Source organism: Rhamphochromis longiceps, linkage group LG9, assembly GCF_057381845.1.
Source record: "Rhamphochromis longiceps isolate RC_006_pf linkage group LG9, R_longiceps_female_GT1.1, whole genome shotgun sequence".
Taxonomy (NCBI): Eukaryota; Metazoa; Chordata; class Actinopteri; order Cichliformes; family Cichlidae; genus Rhamphochromis; species Rhamphochromis longiceps.
In genome coordinates this window covers 3,330,034-3,341,807 of record NC_140565.1, presented here as the reverse complement: position 1 = coordinate 3,341,807, position 11,774 = coordinate 3,330,034, and the positions used below count along the sequence as shown (strand labels likewise).

Genomic DNA, 11,774 nt, shown 5'->3' with positions numbered 1-11,774 from the left:
TGGCTGAAGCGGGACGAAGAGTACATCCAAACCTGAGTAGGTTCACCGTGGCCACCATTATCAAGGCATTTAGACAACACAACAGGTATAGTACGCTATTGCTTTCTTTGTCACACTACAGTTTTACAGGCCTGTGAAAGTGGTCTGTTACTTTACATGTAGTTTTACATATAAATCAGTCAATTGACAACACATGTTTCTTTCTTTAGAGCTGAAAGAATGCCACATAGAGGTGGGAGGGTTGCCATATTCACAGCGGCACAAGAAACCCTCATTGCAGATATGGTCCATGAGAACAACTGCATTAGACTCCGAGAGATCAGAGACAAAGTCATTGCAGATAATGTAAACTTTGAGAACATTGATGCTGTCAGCGTGTCCACAATAGACCGAGTTCTCCGGCACCAACAGATGAGGATGAAACAGGTCTACAGGGTTCCCTTTGAGCACAACTCTGCGCGACACATAGAACGTTACGAGTATGTGCAAGTACGTATACATCCATGTCCACAGTACAGTTAGAGAACATACTGTGTTGCTTAGTGGCCTACATTACTTCTGGACAATACTGCGCTACCTGATTGACCGTTCTGAACACCTGTACGCTTTTCCATGTTCACAGAGGATAATGCAGTTGGACGCGATGGCCAGACCTCATGAGTACCTCTTCCTGGATGAGGCTGGCTTCAACCTCCAGAAACGAAGGCGAAGAGGCCGTAACATCATTGGCCAAAGAGCCATCACTGAGGTTCCTGGCCAACGGGGGGGTAATATTACTCTTTGTGCAGCTATGGGTACGGAGGGGCTTGTCCACCGGCATGCTGTCCTTGGGTCTTACAACACCCAACGTCTCCTCACCTTCCTAGAGGAGCTAAAAGACATCCTCCTGGACCGTCAACAACACCATCCTAGGCTAGCACATCACATGTATGTGATCATTTGGGACAACGTCCGCTTCCACAAAACACACCAAATCAGAGAGTGGTTCACCACCAACAGTGACCACTTTTTAAACATCTGTCTGCCACCCTACTCCCCTTTCCTGAACCCTATAGAGGAGTTCTTCTCATCATGGAGATGGAAGGTGTATGACAGACAGCCATACACAAGAGAGAACCTTGTACGGGCAATCCGGTTGTTCAGTGATGACGCGACGAATCCTACTTCCGGGTCTAAAGTAGTTTGCGTTTAATATGGCTTTTGTGTTGTTAACATGTTTAATGTTATGTATTTTCTTCTATTTGATCTCAAAAAGCTCCTAAAACAGTCAGTGATCACTGTTGACCTCCCTCGGCTTTTATTACCGCTAATCATTTATTTAAGCTCAGTTTTTAAAACCTTAGGATGTAACTACAGCCCAGCCCATGCAGCAGTATATGAATGACTAACCTCGTATTGTGGATGGATTATCTCAGTTGTTCTCCTGGCTGAAGTTTGGTCCCTTTACAGCAGGGCTGCCCAATCCCAGTCCTCGAGAGCTACTATCCTGCAGCTTTTAGATGCATCCCTACTCCAACACAGCTGAATCAAATGAATGGCTTGTTATCAGGCCTTTGCCAAACACGATGGCATGCTGAAGAGGTAATCAAACCATTTGATTCAGCTGTGTTGGAGTAGGGATGCATCTAAAAGCTGCAGGACGGTAGCTCTCGAGGACCGGGATTGGGCACCCCTGCTTTACAGCATCCTGCCATGCGATTACATTTGTTCCTGACCACCGAGAACACTCACGGTAACTTTTATCGAGTGGAAAAAAAGTTAGCTTGTTTATATTATGCTAACATAGCTGTGTCGCTAGCGGTCACGTAGCACATCATTATATACCAGCTAGCCAAACTTCAGTAACCCTACAAACGTCACTGCTGTTTAGTTTTCGGTCTTCATTTATGCTGGAAGTGATAACAGAGCTGTACGTTTAATTTGTTTCCAAAACCCCGCAGTCAGGACATGCTATATTGTATTTAGATAGAAGCTAGCGAGCTAACTCCCTGCTAACTTCTAACTCCGTTAAATGTCATAAATTCCGTTTTCATGGATGCCTGGATGTTAAACTCAATTGTTACACCTGGTAGAGCAGAAGGCTGATCATTTTATTAAAGATGAAAGACTTTAGACAGTTTTTCAACTCTCAGTAATGCCACAGTGATCGTTTGATATATGGACCTGCAGCGGAGTTTAGACCCAGACACGGCTAGTGACGTCAGACTGAACAACCGGATGGAGCTGGCCTGTGCTGACATCCCAGTGGAGAAGGGTCTGGCTGCAGCCACTGTGGAGCTCCACACTAACCGGAAACACGTGACCTCCACACTAACCGGAAACACGTGACCTCCACACTAACCGGAAGCACGTGACCTCCACAGTAGCCGTAAACACGCATGGATACCGTGGAAGTCTTGCAAGTTGATCGCAAAGGTTGGTTAAGTCTTTCTTAAATAAATTTGCCGTTAGTGATTTCATAATTCTAGGAATCGTCTAGTTTTCTTACAATGATCATGTTGCCACTTTTTTTGCGTTACAACAACATTCCTCGTTATTTTAATGTTTTTCATCGTGCTCCATGGCAGAGAAACACACAGATATGCTTTTTCCTGGGCCTGGTTTAAGTAAGAGCTGGATTAACGGCTTCTGTGGGCGAGAAGAAGCAAAAACCACATTTTGCATTAGAGTATGATTTATTGTTGGCGTCAGAGATGCAAAATAACGAATACTTCAATACTGTACTTAAGTAGAATTTTCTGGTATCTTTACTTTACTGCTGTACTTTTTTGTGCCTACTGTATACTTCTTTATACTTCTACTTCTCACATTTTAGCACGCGTATCTGTACTTTGTAATCCGTACATTTGTAAATCAGCCCCCCGCACGCGTGCTTTGGACGTAAGATTACTTCAAAATTTTGTACATAAATTATATTTTAGACCCTGTACTTCTTACTTCCACTTGACTAAAAAGTCGAGTCAGTGCTTTTTAAACAGAGGTATCTAAACTGTAGTAAGGAACGTGTGTACTTGTGACACCTTTGGTTAGCGTCAACACTGTAAATTTCGTCACAAACAGATTTATATATTTCTCAATACTTCTATTCATTATTCTTTTCTGTACAGCTTTTTTATTGCCCAGATTTTAGTTAGCCTCTGTTCAATTGACTGTTATGTCAATAGAAACATGTCTCACAAATTAAAGTGTCTTGTAAAATATTTGTGGGGGTTTTTTTTTTTTCAATAATTTTCTTCCCAAATCTATTACATGCCAACTGTAAATTGTTATTTCTGCTAAAACCTTAACTTAAATGTATATATGGTGTTTATCTGTTTCTCTCTCTGTTTTAGATGCACACATCAATCTGGAATTCGGGCTTAAAGCCAGAACTGCAGGAATGCAACACGTGTTGCAGAGGACTCTTTCACTGCCCTCTGTGCCCCACTTTCAGCCCTACTGTCAGGGCAAAGATTGAGGAGCATCTAAGTGTGCATATAAAAAAATGCTTTGACTTTCAAAGGTATGTTTGTATTAAATATACTTTATAGTTATAAATATGCACTTTTTTTAAGCACTTCTGCAGTATCTTTGTTGACTTAAAAGTTGCTGTTGATATTGTACAGTTCAGTGCATTCATCTGCAACAAAAATAGTGTTTTTATAAAATATTTTTATTTACTTTTCACCACTTTTCTTGACATAACTTTTGTGATCCATACCATTTTGCTTTCATTATTGAGGTTGGCTTGGATGTTTTTGTTAACATGTACAATCTGATTGTTAGACAAATTGATTGCATTCTATACAACTACATTTAAATTACATCTGTTTGTTTGTTTTTTTTTCTCTTATAGATAAAATGATATGCCGGTGCAGGCTGCCTTGTAGGACAACAGGACACTTTCACTGCCCTGTCTGTAAGATTACAATCATACGGCGTGGGGATATGGCAAGGCATTTATTGTCTTGTCAGCATTCTTCAATGCCAAGTCAGCCACCATTATCAGGACTGCTCCCCGCTGAACTCTCCGAGGAGACCCGTATTCCTCTGGCAGTACTCTTCGAGGAGCCCCGTCTCCCCCCCAAGGTTTTGTCTTCGGTATCTGAACCATTTTCTGAGTCTTTGTTAGAACATTCATATGCGCTACCCTCTGTGTTCAATAAAACTGCAGCTGATGGAAAGTCCATGAAAATGACATGCCCTCACTGTGGCCTTACTCTTCGTAGCTCTGGCAAGCTATTTGCACACTGGAGAGAGGAAGCCAAAGCTGTGCTTGAAGGACAACATGTGCCCATTTTCAGACTGAAAAAGCGCAAGTTCCAGGAAGTCAGTCAGGTCAGTATTCACTCTAAACAGTAGTGTAATTACATGGTTAGTGAAATTTGAATAACTGTTAAAAAACTGTTCTGCAACAGAGAAATAACTGTTTTTATCCCCGTTTGCCTGACACAGGAGCCAGCAGTTGTTGAAGATCTGCGTCCTGCTGTGCACTGGGCTGTCCAAAATGCACCTTTCTGTGGACATGTAACAATGCCCAAATATCTGTCCTTAAATCAAGGGGACCAGCAGAGGGTCTTAATAGACATGTCAGAGGAAGAAGACACTGGAGCAAGGGACTTGTTCCTCTTTGTTTTTCAGTTTGCAAAGGACATGGAGCTCTTTTTGAAAGCATGTGCTGATGAGCAGGGACTAAGGGTCAGTGCTATGTTTGACATGTAATGGACAAATGAAGGCACTGGCTGTGTTTGTTTAATGTTGTTTTTTGTTTTGTTTTTGCATAGTACAAAATTCCAATTAAACTTATTTCAAAATGTTGTTCACTTGATTCTGTGTCCATACTTATAATAAAGGATTACAGTGAAACAGCATTAAATGTAACAGCATTTTTTTTTTTAAACTTGTAATTTCAAAATAAAAAGCTTATTGTTGATATTAACAGTAAAGAATTGTAATCAATAATATTATACATTTTAAACATTAACACTCTGGGCTCTATCCTGGCCATTTGTGGACACTTCACTTATCCTTTTTTTTGACTACTGCAGTGGACCAAAAGAATGACACGGGTTTGATCTTAAGGATCTAATAGTTGTGTGTGTTGTGCATGACATTGCCACACAGAGTAGAATAAATTATGACGCATGAAATATTACACAGGCTGCAGTGACTTTCTGTTGATACAGACTGAGCTTTGAAGCACCTGCTAAAAACACTTTTACTCTTGTACATTTCATAACAAGACACCATAGCGGAAATATTAACAAAATATATATTATTAAAAAATTCAAAGCTGCACATACAGCAACAAACACAGTAAATGTGTCCTGGAGTTTATGCAGGTGCAGAAAGTGCTGCTGCTGTAAGTCAGCCTAACAGCTTCCAGATCACTTATTTTTCTGGAAAGATGGTAGGAAGGGCATCACTGCTCATTTCTACAATCTCCCAGATCTTGGAATACAATCCCTTTGTACCATGAAACCACTTCGCAGTACTAGGAGTCCACTAAAACCTATAAAGAGAGTGATCCTGGAAGAAATGGGGCACACACTAGTAGTATGTAGTAGTAGTAGTAGTAGTATTTATTTATTGTCATTGTCAAGAACAATGAAATTGCGTTTGGGGCTTCCATACAACCCAAAAAAAGAAAATAAATATGTACACTTGGGTTTTAAGGGGTATTTATTAACCCAGTGTGACTCCAATGCAATAAGACAATCCTTAGCAATAATGTTCGTAGAAATTCAGACAAAGACCTGAGAAACATGACAAAATACAACAATGCAACCCATTCAATATTATTGTACTGTGAGATATATCAGATATGATAGTTATCTATTTAAGAAAGAGGGGGGGGCAGGAGGGGGAAGAGAATAAAGATATGATGCACCAATGCAGACCAGTTCATTGCTATTAAGAAGTTGGATATGGTTATTGTCCGTGAGAGGGGGGCAGAGAGTTCAGGAGCCTCACAGCCTGTGGATACAGGCTGTTGGCCAGTCTGGATGTTCTGGCCTGTATAGACCTGTACCTTCTCCCTGAGGGCAGCAGATGGAAAAGGTGGCGCGCAGGGTGATGTTGGTCCCGCAGGATACTGTGCACCCTCCTCAGACAGCGAGTGGGGAAGATATTACTGATCTCTGGCAGACTTGTTCCAATAATTCTGCCAGCTTCTTTCACCACCCGCTGGAGTGCTTGCTGATCGGCCTTGGTGCAGCTGGGGAACCATACTAGAAATCCATACGTCAGAACGCTGCTGATGGCACAGTTGTAGAAGTTCAACATCAGAGATCTGGGAATGTGTGCGCTCCGCAGTCTCCTCAGGTAGTAGAGGCGCTGTTGGGCCTTCCGTGCAACTGAGGTGATATGGTTGCCCCAGGACAGGTCCTCGGTCACAGTTACCCCCAAGAATTTAAAACTGCTCACCCTCTCCACCGCCTCACTGCCAATGAAGAGAGGCAGATGGTTGTTATGACCCCTCTTCCGGAAATCTACAATGATCTCCTTGGTCTTTTTGGTGTTTAAGACCAAGTTATTGTCGTGGCACCATGACTCTAGTTGTTGCACCTCTGTCCTATAGTTTGTCTCATCATTGTTGGATATAAGTCCGAGCACTGTAGTGTCATCTGCAAACTTAACAATGAGATTGGACGCGCAGGAGGAAATACAGTCATGGGTGAAGAGAGTGTATAGCAGAGGGCTCAGAACACACCCCTGAGGGGCACCGGTGTTGACCACAAGGGTGGAGGAGGTGTTCTTACCCACTCTGACACTCTGTCTACGGTTAGTGAGGAAGTCCACAATCCAGTTGCACAGAGAGGAGTTGAGTCCCAGTTGGTGGAGTTTGGGACGGAGTTTGTATGGCCGGATGGTATTAAAAGCCGAGCTGTAGTCTACAAAGAGGAGCCGTGCATAGGTGTTCCTGTGTTCCAAGTGCTTCAGTAATGTGTGCAGCACTGTGGCGATCGCATCCTCGGTTGACCGGTTCTCCCTGTATGCAAACTGGTGCGAGTCCAGGGATGGTGGAAAAGCAGCTCTGATGTGTTTAATGACCAGTCTCTCCAGGCATTTGGCGGGAATGGGGGTGAGTGCCACAGGTCTAAAATCGTTCAGACATGTGACATTTGACTGTTTTGGGATGGGAACGATGGTTGCTGCTTTGAAACAGGATGGTACCAGTGAACAGGACAACGAGGTGTTATATATAGAGGTGAAGACGTCCGCCAGGTCTGCAGCACAGTCTTTTAGCACCCGGCCCAGCACTCCATCCGGCCCGGCCGCCTTCCTGGTGTTAATGCTCCGGAACACACGCCTCAGCTCATGAGTGCTCAGGACCGGAGCAGGGTCGGTTGAGGGGAGAGGGGACAGGACAGGGTCGGTGTTCTCCCTATCAAAACGGGCATAAAAGAGATTTAGATCCTCAGCCAGAGTAGAACTGTCGGCTGAGGGTGATGGTGTTCTTCTTTTGTAGTCCGTGATAGCCCTGATGCCCTCCCAGACCTGCCTTGGGTTTGTGTTGTTCTCAAACCTGGCCTCGATACGCCTCCTGTGCTGCTGCTTGGCAGTCTTGATGCCTCTTCTCAGGTTGGCCCTGGCAGCACTGTATGCCTCCTGGTCCCCGGATTTGAAAGCGTTGTTCCTTGTTCGAATAAGTTGTTGAACTCCGTGTGTCATCCAGGGTGGATTATTAGGGAACACACGGAATCGTTTCCAAGTTGTTACATTGTCCACACAGAAACAGATGTAGTCCAAGACAGTGGAGGTGTAACTGTCCAATGCGACACGATTGTCAGTGTCCTGCACCTTGAATACATCCCAGTCTGTGCAGTGGAAACAGTCCTGAAGCATCAGAATAGCATCCTGCGGCCATGTTCTCACGGTTTTAGTGACCTCAACAATTGCAAGACAGCCTTTTCCCCGATGCTCAGATGGGGAAAAAAAGGAAGTTTCATGAAAACATTAGTACTTTATCACCGTTTTATCTGAAAAGTTAATGGTAATATATAACCTAACTGGCTATAAAGAGTAAAAAATTTAGATACAATTTTGATTTTGATGAAAAGGACTGGTGCTATTTTAAAGAGTCACGTCGGTAAAAGTAGAATTTTTTTTTAAGAAATATACATTTTATAGCATTTTGTGAACATACACAAAAAGTGGCCATTTTTGGCAACAAACAAGCTGAGAGTTTTATATTTTTTGCTCTCCTTGAACAAAAATAATAGTGCATAATGTAACCAACACAACCATTTGATGTAACCAAGATGGCGCCGCGGATGGTCGCCCTGGTGCTCCAGTGCGTTACTTTTGTTTTGTTTTTGTGCATTTCTTCTGTGTCTGGGCACTCCTCTGGATATTCGTACACCAGAGAAGAGCTCCTTAACTACAGGACTACAACGCCTGTGGATTTATTTCCAATATTTGTCGCATCTGTGGCAGATTTACTGCTGTCTCTGACCAGGAAAGCGAGACACCGAAAGAGAGGGAAGCGAGCCGGCGCACTCGTGCGTTTGAGGAGACGCGGACTGCGAACCGCTCTTCCTGGGATCTTCCTTTCTAATGTACGCTCACTCGGGAATAAGATTGACGAACTGGCCCTGATGAGAAGCATGAACAGAGACTTTGCCTCCTCCTGTGTCTTATGTTTTACGGAGTCGTGGCTCAGTGAGAACATCCCAGACTGCGCGCTCAAACTGGAGGGCTTCCATCTGCTGCGCGCGGACCGGCAGGCCGCTCTCTCCGGTAAGTCCAAAGGTGGAGGTCTCTGCTTCTACATCAATAGTGGCTGGTGCACAGATGTGACAGTGATTGCTCAGCACTGCTCTTCCTCTCTGGAATATCTTTTTATCCACTGCAAACCGTTTTATTCTCCGCGGGAGTTTGCTTCATTCATCCTGGCCGCTGTTTACATCCCGCCAGACGCAGATGCGCAGGCAGCTCAGTGCGCACTCGCGGAGCAGATTCTCCACACGGAGCGGACATTCCCGGACTCTCTCATCATTGCTCTTGGGGACTTTAACAAAGCCAATCTGAGCCATGAGCTTCCAAAATACAAGCAGTATATTAAATGCCCGACCAGAGAGGAGAGGACATTGGACCACTGTTACAGCACGATCAGCGGGGCCTATCGCGCGGTGCCCCGCGCTTCACTCAGACTTTCTGACCACGTCATGATCCACCTAATCCCCGCGTACAGACAGAGGCTGAAGCTCTCCAAACCTGTCGTGAGGACTAAAAAACTGTGGAGCAACGAGGCTGTGGAGGAGCTTCGCACGTGTTTGGAGTCTACAGACTGGGACACAATGAAGGCTGCTTCTAACAGCTTGGACGAGTTTACGGACACTGTCACCTCCTATATCCACTTCTGTGAGGACAGCATTGTGCCATCACGCACCAGGGTGAGTTATAACAATGACAAACCCTGGTTTACTCCTAAACTCAAAAAGCTGTGGCTGGAAAAGGGAAAGGCGTTCAGAAGCGGAGACAGGGACTGCTACAGAGAGGCCAAGTACAGGTTCACTAAAGAAGTGGACATTGCTAAACATCAGCACTCTGAGAAGATGCAGCAGCAGATCTCAGAGAATGACTCGGCCTCTGTGTGGAAAGGTTTTAGGAATATCACAAACTACAAGCCTAAAACCCCCCACTCCACTGATGACTTGCTCTTGGCCAACACCCTTAACGACTTCTACTGTCGTTTTGACGAGCCATCAGGCAGCCTTCACACCTCCAACGGCCCCAACAATAGAGACACTTTGGACACTAATTCCCCCACCTCTCCCCCCTCCATAGAGCCATCACCACCTTCAAACCGTTCACCTACAACACCCCCCTCCTCACCCCACACAAAAGAGGATTTCACACCACCTCCTCCCACCACAACTCTTCATATTCATGAAGCAGATGTGAGGAAGCAGTTTAAGAACCTGAATGCTCGGAAAGCTCCCGGCCCAGACGGCGTGTCTCCTGCCACCCTCAGACACTGTGCAAACGAGCTGGCCCCAGTGTTTTCTGGCATTTTCAACTCCTCACTGCAGGCATGTCATGTGCCTGCCTGCTTCAAGTCCTCCACCATAATCCCTGTCCCCAAGAAACCTAGGATCACTGGACTAAATGACTACAGACCCGTGGCTCTGACATCTGTGGTCATGAAGTCCTTTGAGCGCCTAGTTCTCTCCCATCTCAGGACCCTCACGGCCCCCCTCCTGGACCCCCTGCAGTTTGCATATAGAGCCAACAGGTCTGTAGACGACGCCATCAACATGGCCCTACACTTCATCCTGCAGCATCTGGACTCCCCAGGAACCTACGCCAGGATCCTGTTTGTGGACTTCAGCTCTGCCTTCAACACCATCCTTCCAGACCATCTCCGACACAAGCTTTCCCAGATGAATGTGCCTGATCCCATCTGCCGGTGGATCACTGACTTCCTGACGGACAGGAAGCAGCATGTGAGGCTGGGAAAGAATGTCTCGGACTCCCGGACCATCAGCACCGGCTCCCCTCAGGGCTGTGTTCTTTCTCCTCTGCTCTTCTCCCTGTACACCAACTGCTGCACCTCCACCCACCAGTCTGTCAAGCTAATCAAGTTTGCAGATGACACCACCGTTATTGGACTCATCTCGGACGGGGACGAGTCTGCCTACAGGAGGGAGGTTGAACGTCTGGTGTCCTGGTGCAGCCACAACAACCTGGTGCTGAATGCCCAGAAGACAGTGGAGATTATTGTGGACTTCAGGAAGCACACAGCCCCACTCCCCCCCATCATCCTGACTGACACCCCCATCACCTCTGTGGACTCATTCCACTTCCTGGGTACCACCATCACCCAGGACCTGAAGTGGGAGCCCACCTCCGTCATCAAGAAAGCCCAGCAGAGGATGTACTTCCTGAGGCAGCTGAAGAAATTCAATCTGCCAACACGGACGATGATGCAATTCTACACTGCAATCATCGAGTCCATCCTCACCTCCTCCATCACCGTGTGGTACGCTGGAGCCACTATCAGGGACAAACAGAGACTGCAGCGTGTTGTGCGCTCTGCTGAGAAGGTGATTGGCTGCAGACTCCCATCTTTGCAGGACCTGTACACCTCCAGGACATTGCGGCGTGCAGCTCGGATCTCAGCTGACCCTTCTCACCCTGGACACAGTCTGTTTGACCTGCTCCCCTCAGGCAGGAGGCTCCGGTCCATCCGCACCAGAACCTCTCGCCATAAGAACAGTTTCTTCCCCTCTGCTGTTGGACACATGAACAATAACCATATGACTGTCCCCGCCACTAACACATGACCCTACGCTGTGTTCACTGTATCATTCCATGTTTGGCACTGATCACCACCTGCACTCATGTATATATCTTTCAACGTAGCACTCTTAATTCTTACTCTCATGTATATATCTCATGTATATCTCATGCACATATCTTTCCACGTAGCACTTTTAATTCTTATCCCTACTTTTATTTTTTCCATGTCTATTTAAGTGTTATTTATGACACCATGTTTGCACTGAAGCACCGCAGCAATTTCCTAATGTTGTAAACCTGCTCAACATTTGGCAATAAACCCCATTCTGATTCTGATTCTCTGATTCTGATAATAATCAATGTTGATGTTAATCAATTAGATGTCCCAGACACTACTATTAATAATACAGCAGCCCCTCGTTTATCGCTGGTGTTAAGTTCTAAAAATAACCCGCGGTAGGTGAAATCCATGAAGTAGCCAACTTTATTTTTTACAATTATTATAGATGTTAAGACTGTAAAACCCCTCACTACTTGCTTTATACACT

General features: G+C 45.3%; 1 pseudogene; it reads left to right on the top strand.

Moving 5' to 3' along the window:
• Positions 1 to 282: 282 nt before the first annotated feature.
• Positions 283 to 1,092, top strand: LOC146661545 (uncharacterized; annotated as a pseudogene).
• Positions 1,093 to 11,774: the final 10,682 nt, after the last annotated feature.